Source organism: Humulus lupulus, chromosome 9 (assembly GCF_963169125.1).
Source record: "Humulus lupulus chromosome 9, drHumLupu1.1, whole genome shotgun sequence".
Classification (NCBI taxonomy): Eukaryota; Viridiplantae; Streptophyta; class Magnoliopsida; order Rosales; family Cannabaceae; genus Humulus; species Humulus lupulus.
This window is the reverse complement of record NC_084801.1, coordinates 2,621,350-2,637,552: the sequence shown is the minus strand read 5'-3', so window position 1 is coordinate 2,637,552 and position 16,203 is coordinate 2,621,350. Positions and strand designations below refer to the sequence as shown.

The 16,203-nt window shown below is 38.9% G+C and overlaps 1 long non-coding RNA gene across 1 annotated transcript; it reads right to left on the bottom strand.

Annotated features, from left to right (window-relative positions):
* Positions 1-11,407: 11,407 nt before the first annotated feature.
* On the bottom strand, positions 11,408-13,136 carry LOC133801968 (uncharacterized). The gene is made up of 3 exons (XR_009877082.1): positions 12,657-13,136; positions 12,526-12,555; positions 11,408-11,504 (listed from the first exon to the last, which is right to left on the bottom strand). It is a non-coding gene; the product is annotated as an uncharacterized LOC133801968 (long non-coding RNA).
* Between the last annotated feature and the right edge of the window lie 3,067 nt (positions 13,137-16,203).

Below are 16,203 nucleotides of genomic sequence, written 5' to 3'. Positions count from 1 at the left end.
CAAGGCGACATGGGAAGAACCCATCTCGAAACGACCGATCAATGAGTTTCACCAGTGACAAGTCCGGAGAGACCAGGTCCGTCAGTAAACGCGACCGAGGTCGTAAAAATACTGGAAGCCGCAAGACCCTACCTGACCTGCGGAATCATCTGAATCAGAGCAGGGGGAAGGGAGATCAGACAAATCCGGACCTAAGGAATCACCTAAATGGGCGTAGAGATCCCTCACGGAGACGCGAGCCTGGGATCATGATCAATGACTGTCAATTCCAGACACCACCTAAGGACCCAGTCCAAGAAAGGATTGATCAGCTCGAAAAATCCTTTAGGCTTTTAAAGAATGAACGAGGGAACGGTCGATATGAGGACTCTGACGAGGAGCTCGAGCCGTTTGCTCCAAATATTTCTAACACTCAATTTCCTCAAGGGTTCCGGATTCCTCACGTCCCAGCATTTGAAGGAAAAACCGACCCATGCAGTCACCTGAGTACATTCAACACTATTATGAGAGCTAGTAACGTGGGTTACGAGCTCAGGTGTATGTTGTTTCCAACATCATTGGGCGGACCTGCTAAGAGTTGGTTCGAAAAGTACAAGAGGCACTCAATAACTTCATGGGATCAGTTGTCTAGAGACTTCAAGAAGCAGTTCCGAGCCATGATGGGAGTCAGACCAGAGGCATCCACTTTGACTAACGTCCGACAACAGCCGGGCGAAACACTGAAAAGCTACCTGACAAGATTTAATCTAGAGGTCGCACGGGCTCGAGATGTGGATGACAGTGGGCACCTGATGGCTATCCGAGCTGGTGTGTTACCCGGAAGTGCCCTTTGGCATGACATGCAAGGGAAACCGATGAGGTCAATAACCGAGTTTAACAGACGGGCGCAGAGATTTGTCAATGTAGTGGAGGCGAGGTCAACGCTGAAGGCGACCTCGCAGACCGAAACTACAACGATAAACATTAACTCCGCCTCAACCTCGGCTGACCAAGCAGCTCCACAGCCTACCTCGGAGAATCCCTCCAAGAGGAAAAAGAGCGAGGGAAATAACCCTGAGGCTGAAGGAGGAAAGAAAAAGAAAGGAGAAAGGTATTTCTCCGTATATAAAGTACACATCGAACTCAACGAGTCTCGGGAAAACATATACTTGGCTAATGAAAACCAGGTCCCCTTCAGGCGTCCGGACCCAATGAGAAATCAAAAGTCAAAAAGGGATTCCAGTAAGTATTGCCGGTTCCATAGAGACACCGGACACACCACTGATGAATGTCGACAGCTGAAGGACGAGATCGAGGGGTTGATCTCGAGAGGTTATTTCCGGTAGTATGTCAAAAACTAGAGTACTGGACAGACTACTGCGAGTCAGAGAGTAGCCGCGCCTTCGGCGGCACAAAATAATAACTCCTGATCTCAAGAAGAAGACAGGCCCCCGCCGATTGATGGAGAGGATGTAATAACCATCTCGGGAGGGCCTCATCTCGCGGGAGGGGGCAGAAATGCTCAAAAGCGATACGTTAACGAGTTGAAGACAGGGGACGGGTCTCCTTATGAACCCGAACCTAGGGCACCAAAAAGCCAAAGGGTTGAAACGCAACCGATAACATTCACTGAGGAGGACGCATCTCATGTTCAGTTCCCTCATCATGACCCATTGGTTATTACCCTTCAGCTTGCCAACAAGAGAGTCCGCCGAGTTCTCATAGATAATGGGAGCTCGGTCAACATTCTTTATAAGGTGACCCTCGAGGTTCGCGACCTGAAGGCATGTGCAACCACTTTGTACGGCTTTTCAGGAGAAGGGACTGCTTGTATGGGATCCATTGAACTCCCCGTGACCTTGGGAGACTATCCAGTCTCGGTGACCAAGATGATGGAGTTCGTGGTGGTAGATTTACCATCTGCCTACAATGTACTGCTCGGGAGACCCGCCCTGCTCGGGCTGGGGGCAGTGTCATCTGTGAGGCACCTGGCCCTTAAGTTCCCAACCCCAAGCGGGGTCGGGACTTTAAAAGGAGATCAATTGGCAGGAAGGGAGTGCTATAGCATTTCTTTGAGGGGAAAGAAACAAACGAGCGCTCAGGCGCTCGTTATCATACAAAATAAAGATGGGACGGTTTTAGAAATTGATGAGGAGATCGATCCGAGGATCGAGGAAAAAGTTGACCTCCAACCTTTGGAGGAGCTCGAAGAAGTTCAGCTCGAGGCAGCTGATCCCTCAAAGAAGGTGAAGGTCGGAAAACACCTCCAAGACGAGGCAAAATAGCAATTAATTTGCTTTCTGAAGAAAAACCAGGATGTCTTCGCATGGTCACACTCAGACATGGTGGGGATAAGCCCGAATGTAGCGAGCCACGCATTGAATATAGACAAAAGCTTTCCCCCGAAGCAACAAAAGCGAAGACAGCTGGACGAAGATAGAAAGAAAGCACTAAAGGAGGAAGTTGACAGGCTGAAAGCAAACAATTTCATTAGGGACGCTTTTTACCCTAACTGGGTAGCCAATCCAGTGTTGGTCCCGAAGCCCAATGGGATGTGGAGAACCTGCATTGACTACTCAGACCTCAACAAGGCCTACCCAAAAGACTATTTTCCGCTGCCAAGAATTGACCAGCTCGTGGATGCCATGGCGGGGCATGGCCTGATGTCGTTCATGGATGCCTATTCTGGATATAACCAGATTCCCATGCATGCCCCCGACCAAGAACATACAAGCTTCATTACAGATAAAGGGCTATACTGTTATAATGTTATGCCATTCAGACTCAAGAATGCTGGAGCCACGTACCAGCGGCTCGTAAACATGATGTTTTCAGACCAAATAGGGAACAACATGGAAGTTTATGTTGATGACATGCTTGTAAAGTCTCAACTTAACAAGAACCATGTTGATGATCTCGAAGAGTGCTTTGGCGTACTCAGGAAATACAACATGAAGCTAAATCCTCAGAAGTGAACTTTTGGGGTATCTTTGGGAAAATTTCTGGGCTTTATTGTCAACTCTCGAGGGATCGAGGCTAATCCCGACAAAATAAAGGCCCTGATTGATATGCCTTCACCTCGGAAGCATAAGATGTCCAAAGCTTGACAGGCAGGATGGCCGCCCTGAGCAGATTCATCTCGAAGTCAACGGATCGAGGCCCTCCATTCTTCAACTTATTGAAAGGAAGTAAGAAGTTTGAATGGACAGATGAGTGCGAGCTGGCCTTTCAGGAGTTCAAAAAGCACTTAGCTGAACCGCCCATCCTATCAAAGCCTGAGACGGGAGAAGTATTGTTCTTATACCTCTCAACTACCGAACACGCGATAAGCGCGGTGCTCGTTCGAGAAGAAGAAAAATTGCAGAAACCCGTCTATTACATTAGCAAAAGATTACTGGGGCCAGAGTCAAGATATCCATTGATGGAAAAGCTTGCCCTCAGCCTAATCCACTCATCTCGCAAGCTCCGCCCCTACTTTCAAGCACATCCCATCCATGTACTGACAGATCAACCACTTAGGCAAGTCCTGTCTAAACCAGAGGCGTCAGGTCGGCTCCTTAAATGGGTTGTTGAGCTCGGACAGTTCGAGATCACTTACCATCCAAGAACGACCATTAATGCACAAGCCTTGGCAGACTTCATGGTGGAGTGCACTGGTATAGCCGACGACGAGGTAATAACCACGGCCCACAAGCTGTGGAAACTTTACGTCGACGGCTCGTCAAATGAAAATGGAGCGGGGGCAGGAGTTATTCTGATCACTCCTGCAGGGAGCGAATTTCACTCTGCTTTAAGATTTGGTTTTAAAGCATCTAATAATGAAGCTGAATACGAGGCTTTACTTGCGGGACTACGAATAGCAAAAGAGCTCAAGGCCAAAGCTATACATTGCTACAGCGACTCCCAGCTCGTGGTTAATCAAATCTTCGGGGAGTACCAGGCTCGTGGCACAAGAATGGCAGCTTATCTGGCGAAGGCAAAATCCGCATTAGAGTATTTCGAGTTTTATGCAATCGAACAGGTTCCCCGAGAACAAAACTCAAATGCAGATGCCTTAGCTCGGCTCGCCACTTCCACCGAAAATGAAGAGCTGAATGTTATACCCGTAGAATACCTATCAGCACCAAGCATTACTGAGCCAGACGAGGAAGATGTGTGTATGATTGAAACAGAACCAACCTGGATGAGTCCAATAGTTAATTATCTCGAAAATGGAATTCTTCCAAGAGATCGAAATCAAGCTCGAAGGTTGATGTATCAACTTCCTCGTTACACCATTCTGGATGGAAAGTTATACAGAAGAGGGTACTCCATGCCGCTGCTTAGATGTGTAACTCCTCCCGAAGCTAAAAAGATCATTGAAGAAATTCATGAAGGGTTCTGCGGAGACCATACCGGGGGGCATAGCCTGTCCAAGAAGATTATACGCCAAGGATATTTTTGGCCAACCATTAAAACAGACTCTTTCGAGTACGTGAAAAAGTGCGACAAATGCCAGAGATTCGCAACGATACCCCGAGCTCCACCTTCCGAACTGACCATGTTGACATCCCCATGGACTTTCGCGGTATGGGGCATCGACCTCATAGGCTCACTCCCAACTGGCAAAGGCGGAGTAAAATATGCTGTGGTCGCCGTTGATTACTTCACAAAATGGACAGAGGCTGAACCATTGGCGACCATAACTTCAAAAAAGATCCTTGATTTTGTGGTAAAGAACATCGTATGCCGATATGGAGTACCAAGAAAGATTGTATCTGATAACGGAACCCAGTTCGATTGCGACTTATTCACCAACTTTTGTGACAAGAACGGTATAATAAAGATTTTTTCATCAGTGGCTCACCCTTAAGCGAATGGTCAGGTCGAAGCCGTTAACAAAACCCTCAAGAGTTCTCTAAAGAAGAAGTTGGAGGAGGCAAAGGGACGATGGCCCGAGGAATTACCTCAAGTCCTTTGGGGATATAGAACTACAGCTCGGACATCAACGGGACATACCCCGTTCTCTCTAGCGTACGGATGCGAGGCAATGTTGCCCATCGAGGTCGAAATCCCAACGATTCGAACTCAAATTTACGATCAGGATTCAAATCACACTCGGCTCGAAAAAACCCTAGACTTGATCGAAGAAGAAAGGGAAGAGGCTCAGCTGAGAAATGCTGCTTACCAGCAACGAACCACAAGATATTTCAATAAAAGGGTTCGAGATCAAAAGTTCGGAGTGGGAGACCTGATTTTGAGACGCGTATTCTTAGCAACCCGAGATCCAGCAGCTGGAGTGCTCGGGCCAAACTGGGAAGGACCATACCAGATAGAATCAGTCATCCGACCTGGCGTATACAAACTTGCAAGATTAGATGGGAGCCTGATACCACGAGCATGGAATGGCAAACACCTTAGACCATATTATCAATAGTGTAGGAAGTGTTGCCTGTAACCATGAATTTCTATCTGTACTAGTTTGTTTGTTTGTTTCTGAATTTCATCAAATAAAAGGTCTGCTTTGTTTCACATGTAATGTATTTTTATTTTTGCAATCTCCCTTAATTTAATAACCTATGGTCACACTCATAGGATATTAAGGGGGCATCATTGGTATACATACCACCAGCTTAAAAAATAAAAAATATATATAAAGTATTTGGATGTAACCAAGTACGCGATTTAGATAGTTCGGACATAACCGAATTATCAAAAACATAAAGTATTTGGATATAACCAAATACGCGATCTTAGATAGTTCGGACATAACCGAATTATCAAAAACATAAAGTATTTGGATGTAACCAAATACGCGATCTTAGATAGTTCGGACATAACCGAATTATCAAAAACATAAAGTATTTGTATGTAACCAAATACGCGATCTTAGATAGTTCGGACATAACCGAATTATCAAAAACAAAGTATTTGGATATAACCAAATACGCGATCTTAGATAGTTCGGACATAACCGAATTATCAAAAACAAAGTATTTGGATATGACCAAATACGCGAGCTTAGATAGATCGGATATAACCGACCATCAAGAACCTAAAATATTTGGAGTTAACCAGATGTGCAAACACAACAGGTTTGGAACAAACCAGCCAAATTATCGATCGATGATAAATGGGAGCCTAAACTTATTGCGAAATATGTCGAGATCGAGGCTGGAATATCTTAAAGAAAAATAGTTTCGAACTCATAACCTCGGAGGCAAAATACTGAGGATGAGAAAAAGTGACTAAAAAGATAACCAAATCATTCATATTACATACCATATAAGTACTTTCGAGTTCATGGTTAAAGTAATATCCGACCTTGATAAGTAACGAGGTCGGAAGCGGATAATTCGAATAAACTATGCATGAATGCATCGAATTTTGAGCCCAAGTCCAAACTATGTTTGTATGAATAAATAAACATAACCGGTTCATCAATTTAAAATTATGCAAAATATTTCGAGCCAAGAAATGTAAAGCATATAAAAGAATGGTAAAAGAAATTGTATCAGCCCCGTGGGCATATATTAAAATAGTTACAGAAATAAGGGGACGCAGCCCCGATAACTGATCTCCCCGAGGTCAGATTCAAGAGAGAGGAGTCTCCTTGGCCTTCTCAGCATCAGTGGCACCGGACCTCTCAGGACGAATAGCATGGCTATCCTCCTGAGCTTCCTCCGATACGGTGCCCGGAGCAGCCTTTTCCTTCTCGAGCTGCTCAGCCTTCTCCTTCTCAAGCCGTTCAGCCTCTTCCTTCTCGAGCTGGGCATTCCATCGTTCAAGAAGCGGTGCCTCGTGGGGACCCTAGAAGCTGGTGTCCAGCTCTTCGTTATAAGCCCACATCCGGTACATGGCCGAGTCGACCGCCTTTTCCTTCTTTTCTTTGTACTCGGCAGTAAGGCGAGCTTTGACATCCTCTATGAAGTCGAGGGTGGCGGCCTTGTCCTCTTCGAGCTTCTTGTTGGTCTCCTGAAGCTGGATGTTATCTTTCTTTTGCTCCTCGAGTTCATTTTTCAGCTTTCCGAGCTCCTTGGCCATTTCCTCACGCTCCTTAACCACTGCCTCGAGCTTAGTATTCGCCGCCTTCAGATCGTCGTTCGCTCTAAGGTGGAGGTCCCTCTCCTCTTGAGCATGAGTCTTGCTCGAATGGATCTCGTTGTTCAGCTCGTAATTGAGCTGGGCAGTGAAGGCAAGAGCCTGAAAAAAGGAAGAAACCACCATTAGCCTCAGGACAGTATGAATGTAAGCAAAAGGAATATAGAAGGATACTTACCGCGGCAGCGTGCTCGATACTCTTCTCGTACAGGACAGTGCGGTCTCGGGTGCCAGTTAGGCACTGCCACTGAGGAGCCTCAAAACTGCCGTAGCTCTGGCCAATCCGGGACATGACATCCGAAATCAGCATAGATCCATGAGGTCCGGCAGCGTTATCCACCACATATGAGTCCATATGGGTGGAGATGGTTAGCTTCTGAGCTCGAGAAGCGGAAGGTCTCTTGGCGAGCTGAGCAGAAGACGTTTGACCCGCCACAGGAGGTTGGGATTCGACCACGACAGGGATACCAGCCTGCGAGGCCGGTGCCACCGCAGAGACGACAGCCTGCGAGGTCGTGGGGGCGCTGATCTGGCCAGTCGACATTGCAGCAGAGCTCGAAGCCGGCGGGGGAGGAGGAGGCGTTTTCTTAGATCTCTTGGAGCCTTTCCCCGGCTGGCTGGTCTTCAGCAACCCTGCCCTGGGGCGTTTGCTCCTCTTGGCGCCTGCATTGTCGATAAGGGCGTCGAGGTCAGAGTCCATCTCGCCTGCACAAGTCACAACACTGAGTCAGTAAAAGAGAAATGTACAGCAAGTAATTTCGGTATCAGACACATAGAGTGATGATGGAGGAAACCTAACTGGAACTCTCCCCCGAGCTCGAGCTTGGGGACCATGAAATTCCCCCGTCTTCAGAGGAGGCGGGGGGAGTACCTTCCCTATAAGTAGGGGATAACCTCGAGAGGTCCCTATAGTCATTGGTCCCGTACTGCACCGCTATCCCATTCCACACCTCGTCCGTGGTGTACATGGTATCATATTTCCCGAGCCCACTATCGAACCTATGGACACAGTCGTCTACCCAACTCCATATGTAGAAGTGGTATCTATCCTGTGGGCACGAGACTAACCTATTAGGCCTGTGTTCTAGTAGTGTGGGGGACCACATCCTCGAGGTAGGGAGGACTTTACCTTCATCTGAGTCTGAGCTCGAGGCTTCATCATTGGCCTCATTCCCGGACCGCGGACTCCTCAAACGAACTGGAAGTGTTGGCCTCCTCTCTCTCCTCAGAGGGAGGGCACCTGTAGGCAGGGGCACCTCCTCCCAACGTTCGTATTTTTTATTAGACCAGTCAGAGGTTGACTGGCCTTCTCCCAACAACCCACAGGCTCGGAGCTTGCCCTCTTGAAGAAGATACGAAAGAGACCTCCTGCCATAAGGAAGTCGGAGCAAGGCCTCTCTGTGCTCCCTCATTGCCTTGGTGGGGGAGGGACGCTTAAAATTAGCTGAAAAGCGAAACACATTTCAGCTAAGTATGGTCTTAAGGGCTAAAATTCTGAGCTCAAAAAAAAATATAATAATAAAAGTAACAAGAGTACTTACGAATCCGCCTGAACGAACGATGTCGAGATAGGGACAAACCGTCTGTCCAGAAAAAAGCCTTTTTGGAGTCAGGAGGGTGGTTTGAAAGATCTTCAAAAATCTTCGTCTCTTTGGGGTAGCTCGAAAGATAATAAAAACCATCTCCTCCCCGAGCTCGGGAGGGGTTACTTTTCAAACAAAAGAGATATAAGATCTCTTGAGGTGAAGGTCCTTCCCACCCCAGCTCGTGGAACAAGGACCTCAAGGCAGACAGCACCCTGTACGAATTAGTGTTGAGTTGGAATGGAGCCAACCCAACGAAATCAGTGAAGTCTCTGAAAAAGGACTTCAAGGGCAGCAGATCTCCTGCCCTTATATGTTCCTGGCTCCAGGCCGAATATTTCACACTGACGTCGCGGCCCCCAGGGGCGAAACAGCTCCGTTCATGACTAGCCGGAGCTCGACACTTCAGGGTGTCCAACGAACTAAGGCCATGGAGGGCCAAAATGTCAGTTATTTGGTCGGTGGTGGTAATCGAGCTCTGGTAGAGCTCGGCTTCGAACATTTCTCTCCGAGGCTGCGAGGACGAAGGTTCCGCCATTAAAGAAAATTGGAGTTCCCCTGGATGATATGCAACCATGACTTTTAACGTAGGGTCGAGGGGAATTGACCTAGGACCTGGGTTGGGCTCTGGATATATGGCCTCCCGAAGAACTCTACTCTTCTTCTCAATGACCTCGTCTATCTGACGGCGATAGTGGGCTCGAGTGTCCTCTTGCTCGCGCGCAAGCTCGTATTTTTGTATCCGACGCTGATTCCGGACGAACAGCGATTCTGGGCTCGGAGATTTAGGCTCGTAAGGGATGGCTCGCAATTACCCCCACCGTCTTTCCAGATTCTGTGACATCTAACGAGAAAGAAAAAATGGTGAGGGCCATGCATGCAAGAATCACGAGCTCGGTGGTATGAGCTCGGGGATTTAGGAACAAGAAATTAAATATTGAGACCCTTACTAAAGAGTCAGAGCGTGTGTTCCATGGGAGAGAAAAGGAGCGTTGAAGATTTTTTGAAAATCCCGAGATTCAAGGGAAAGAAAGGTGGCGGTTAACCAGAAAGGGTATTCTTGGTTTTCGTGGATTTGTCAAGGACAAGGGTTTTTACCCGAAAACTTGTTAGACAAGAAACATGGCCTAAAATTTTCAAAACCCAGAAAATTGAAACTTTGCTCACACGTTAAAACTGGATATAAACCAGTGATGCGAAATCCAGCAGGGGAAGTCTAAGAAACTTGAAAGCCTATCGAAATGAAACCCCCTATCTTACGATGAACAAACGTGAAGAAGAAGATGAAGAGGGGGGGTCTTGTATATATAGGTCGAAAAATGGAATTAATCAGGAGCGTCGAATGAAATCCTCACTAGATCGAACGGATGGGGATCAATGACAAGAAGGCGCCGAAAAGTTGTCAGAAGGACGATCGTGGGCATGTTTCCAAGGTACTCAAGTGCCTAAAGTGAGCAATACCCGGCTGACGCGTGTCCATTTTCAAGAGTGTGACGGTACGGTCCCCCAGAGGAAGTAGTTCAAAAGTTTCCTTCTCTTAGGATTCGAACAAATACTTTTGAGGGGGCAAGATGTTATACCCAGATTTCGAGCTATAGTAAATATGACCTCGAAAGCTGAGTTCGCAATAAATGGTCTCGTGAGGGTTAGGGCATGCTCTAGGATTGTAAATCGAGCTTGCAAAGTACGATACATGACCTCGAGTATCGTGACGTCGAAATGATCTCGATCTCGAAAGGTAGCTCTGAGAGCACCCTCATCTTCAAGAACAACTTCGGAGCAGGGGTCTTGAGCTCGACGTACTATCTCGAAAGCCACGTTAGCTCGGGAGATGTCACTGGCTCGGGCAATGATGGGAAACTTGGGAGGCAAGAGCCTTAGAGATACGCGATCGCCGCTTTGAATATCAACAAGTATTATAAACATGAGATGTGATCCTCATTTATTAATGTAAATCCCGAAGAATCATGGGATATTATTTGGTCAGTTATGCATTTCCTGGTCTTCAGGGGACGTTTCCTTTTATATCTGATTATAGGCATTTAAAGCCATTTATTTTATTCACAAAAGAGAAACTACCCAAAATATGTGGGATAGTATTCTGCATCCTTCTCTATAAATAGAGAAGCCATGCACCATTGTAAAGGACCGAAATTCTGATCCTTGAGAGAAAACTCTGGAGAATTCATGCTAAAGAATTTTTCAGAGATAATCTTGAGATTAATAACAGAGACTCGTGGACTAAGCAGATTTAACTGCTGAACCACGTAAAAAATCGTGTGTTTGATTTGTTTGTTTCGTTTGGCCATTGTCATTCATTGTTTTTGTGCTCTTCTTTTATCTGTTGATGAAAAACGGCGTCAACAAAATTTAGTTGCATAATGTTAATGTTAATTTTTTTAATCTTAATTTTAAAATATATTATTTTACTTATCAATTCACTATTTATTAAATTAGAAATTTTATTGAGTACTTCTACTAATATTCACAATATCTCTAAATTTTACAATTCTAAAAAAATATTAAATATGTTTACTAATATGTTTAATACACATAAAATTCACCAAAACAACATAGAATTTATTTAAAAAAAATACTAATTAATCATATAACAATTTTCCAATTCCTAATATCATTTTTACTAATACTTATTTTGAAAACCTAAAAATAAATACATTCGATCTAATATAATAATTTCATATTTTTATTAAAATTAATATTATATTATTTATATAAAAAAACATAAATTATTCAAAAATTGAAAATTTTTTAAAAAAATACAGAAAAATTAAAAAAAACTTACCAATGCCTTCAATATCTTGCTAGCAATCTCTTTAGTCCAACAAAAACCGAATATCCAACCTTCAAACAAAAATTACAAAATATCATTATACAATTTCATAAATATATATATATAATGAATAAATCGTTAGAATTACTTTAAGATTTATTACTTATTTAAATAAAATTTCAGGATTAATGTTTATTTTTATTAAAATTTGGTTGCATAATGTTATTGTTAATTTGATTTAATCATGATTAAAAATATATTATACAACTTATCAATTCACTATTTCTTAAATTATAAATTTTATTGAGTATTTTTAATTCTAAAAAAAATTGGGCAGCATAACGGCTGTATTTTCATATATCCCAAAATTTAAAAACCTGCAAATAACACATAAAAAAATATCCAGTCGCAGAACATACACAAAGCAATACAAATACATTGTAAATGACTATATAATTTATAATTATTACTCTAAATTTTATTAATTATTCAATTTTCTATTTAAAATATGATAATTCTACTAAAAATTAACAACAAAAACAAAGCATCAATATTCATCAACACTAAGAATAAAAAAATTAACAACAACAACAAAATTCAAATTAAATAAACAAAACTCACTCTAATAATCAAAATTTATTAACCAAATCTAATAATCTAAAACTAAAATTATTTAACCCAATCTAAAAAACAAACAATCAAATATTAAATTTTCATATAAACATATATTTATAACTAAAATTCAAATTATATACCTAAAAAATAAATTATTAAATTAATAAATTTTCATACTAATAAATTAATTATTTATCATATGATTAAACTAACTAAATCTTAAAACTATATATGTATTTTACTAAAATACTACACAATATATTATTTCCTCTAAATTGGATATCACTAAATTTTTAACTAATTTTCATCACAAATTATTATTTTTACCTATTTTAATTACATAATCAGAAATTGTTTATATAATATAACAAATAACAATATATTAACAATATTAAACAAATTATAAATAAAACCCTAAATATATTTATGCAAAAAATATAAATAAAACCAAAAAATTACAAAGAAAATGTGAAATACCTCTAAAACCGCTGGTATACAATGCAAAACCTGAAAATAATACCACAAAAATCTCATTATAAAAACCCAAAACTGAAAAAAAAATTATAAATTTATACAAAAAAAAAACTGAAATATTTGTAAATAACTACCTCAATAGACCTTATATCCACTTAAATCGTCTTTGGAAGGTAAACTTTGACAAAAATCAAAGTTTGTGGGGGCCAAAATCCAGGAAAATAGAAATGGGGGGCGGAGAAAACGGTTTTCGGAATTTTCCGTTTCAAAGAGAATGAGCTCTCTGTTTGGGGAAGATGAAGATTATAAAGACCCTATACCGAGAACATGTTCTCGGTATAGGGTCCTCGGTACACAAACTAAAATGAAATAACCGCGTAAAAAAGGCGGGAGTCTAAATTATCTATATCGAGTACACGTTCTCGGTAAAGACATCGGTAAAGACCCTATACCGAGAATATGTTCTCGGTATAAGGTACTCGGTACACAAACTAAAATGAAAAAAATCGCGTAAAGGAGGCGAGTGTCTAAAAGTATACCGAGAACTTGTACTCGGTAACATGTTCTCGGTATAAAACGTTTTTTTTTGTAGTGTGTATAGGATTCGATCTCACTTGTTGTATCAGTTCCTAACACCCTAACATTGTATTTATAGCACTTGAAATAATATATCCATGGCCACTGGTCATGATTTTTTCTATAAAAAAAAATGGTGTCATTATTTAATTGACCACATGATATGTGTAATTAATGCAATAGTCCAAAACTATATAATGCTTTGGTTCCATCTATTCCCAAAGATACTAAATGTCAAATGCCAATGGCATATTTTTAATCAAACATATGTACACACACTTAATAGTACTTTACCTTTCTTTATTACAAAACTAAATAGTTTCAAACATCAATATGAAGAAACGAAATAGACACATATTTTTGACAATTTTCTAGTGACAACAGATACACTGTTTTATTTTATTATTTATTTTTTATTTAATGTCTCTATTAATTACAACAAAAAATTAATTAGACACAAGTTATTACTAATAAATAATGAAAATACTAGTTATCAAAACATTATTTATAAATATTAAGATATAAATATATGAGGTTGATATTTTTACCTAATTAATTTCTTAATATAATTTTTCTTAAATATTTCTTTTAGGAAATTATTTAAAAGGGTCCAAAAATAAAAGCAGATGAAAGAAAAAAAAACTCTATAATTGGAAATAAATGAAAATATCAGATAGATATGTACATATGTGGTGGAAATAAAAAAGAGGAGCAGGAAAAAAAATCTTTGTCCTATTTAAAACACTTGTTATTCTACAATGCTTATTAATTCTGTCTTTCACGGAATTATGCAATAAGCTCTAAATTTTTTGTCACATCCTTTCTACTTCTTCTATTTGCTTATGTATCCACATATTTAAAAGCATGTGGGAATTGCTTTTGATTTTGATTGTACAATGAATAAAAATCGTATGTCCCATGATTATTTCCTTCGATTGTCAGTCACATCACTTATTGTTGTATTTCCTTCAATTGTCACATCACACAGTTAGGTATCAAAATCAGTTTTGTTTTTTCTTAGGAAAAATGAAATTGTAGTATTCTATTTAGGGGAAAATACTTTTCCAATATTGTATAATAGAGGCATATTTGTTCAATTCCAACCATCATTTAGCATATTTCTCCCAATAATTCTCCTTATTTCTTGGTTTATTATATATCTTCTTATCATCAGAATTTATTTTAATAATGGTCAGAGGATCCACGCGTCCGATGAGATACGTAAAAAGATATAATAATGGACCACTTAATTATATTATTGAGGCATAAAAAGTGGTCCATTGTTTGTAATGAGGAATGGACCATTTATATTATTGAGGTATATATATATATATATATATGTGGACATGAATTATCTATTTTATCTTTTTTTTAATAACAATAAAAATTAATAAAATTATTTAAATAAGGTAAATAAATTAAAAAAAAAAGTAATAAATGAGCTATAATATTTTCTCATTAGATATTTTAAAATTGTTATATTAAAGTATTTAAATTATTCTGTCAATTATGTTTTAAAAATTATGACTAAAAAATATTTATGTGCTTAAATTCATTTTTTTCTTTCTTTTATTAATTATTTATTTTGTTATTTAACATATTTTATTTATCTAAACAAGTGTGTAATTGTAAAATATGACATAAATATACTTTTTTTTTTTTTTGCTTTTTAGTATTTTTTAGTGAGAAATTACTTATATTAATTGCTCTCTAGCCATTAATTAAATAATATATACTAAAATATAACTTTTTGTTGGCTAACAAATATTGCAAATTAAGAAATTAAAATTTGATCAAATAAATATAAAATTCATAGTTTTCGTTTGGATTTTTTTAATATTTTATTATATTAAAATTCATACATATTCTTTCTAAAATAAATATTTATATAATTTAAAACTAGAATGTACCATATATTTATATATAAAAAGTTGTCTCTAGTGAAATCTTTGTTAAATGGTTTAATTTTATAATATATGACAAAGTTTATTTATTTAAAATTTATATGACAATTAAAAAAACAGAATAAAAATAAATAGAAACATTTTTTAAATAAACATACATTGCATTGTTGGTTTTAACTAGTATATATATACATATATCTTTATATATTATAAATGCGAGCTTAACGGAAATTGTTGGTTTCCATTAGATTTAACATTTTTTTTTATTGTTTTCTAATACTGTTAGTTTTAAAGTCATATAAATAAGGTAAATAAACTAAAAAAAATTAATAAAGTCATCTAAATAAGGTAAATAAATTAAAAATAAAAAATAATAATAAATGAGCCATAATAATTTCTCATCACATACTTTAAAACTTCATATTAAATTAATTGAATTATTCTATCAATTATATTTTTAAAACTATAATAAAAAAAACTATTTATATGTTTAAATTTATTATTTTCTTACTTTTTATTAATTATTTATTTTATCATTTAATTTATTTATTTATCCAAACATATATGTACGTAATAGTGACAAAAGAAATAGATTATGGAGCCCAAATTTTATGATGAGAGTTTGATAGTAGAAAGAAATAGGCTTGGAATATTAATGTGCATTGCATTCTAACAAAAATAGATTAGGTAAACTAAGAACTTTAAACCAAAATATAAACACAAAATCAATTACATAACAAGAACAAATTTGACATTCTTTGTATCAATCTCTTAGAGGCATTTCAATAAACATATACAAGAAAGATAAAACAATTTATATATAGCACATAATATAAAACATTTGGAATATGAAACAACCATAAATATCATGGTACGAAATAAGTAAAATATCATTTGTAGGGCAGTGGAAAGTAATTGAGTAACTTACAACGAAAGAATGAATTTGTAATGCTCTACTACCCAAAGGCCGTTACGTTGTGCATTTTTAACAGTGATAAACTTGCTAACCGAGCCATTTGGCCATAATCGTGTAACTAAGTATGATTAACGGTTTAGGGTTAAAAATTTTGGTTAAAAATACAATGTTTCACTAAAACATTTAATGTATACATTGGGATCCCGAAAATATATTTTAAAGGTTAATTACGATAAAATATTTACAACCAGCCGACCCAAGCGGAAAAATAGGGTTTATCCCTAG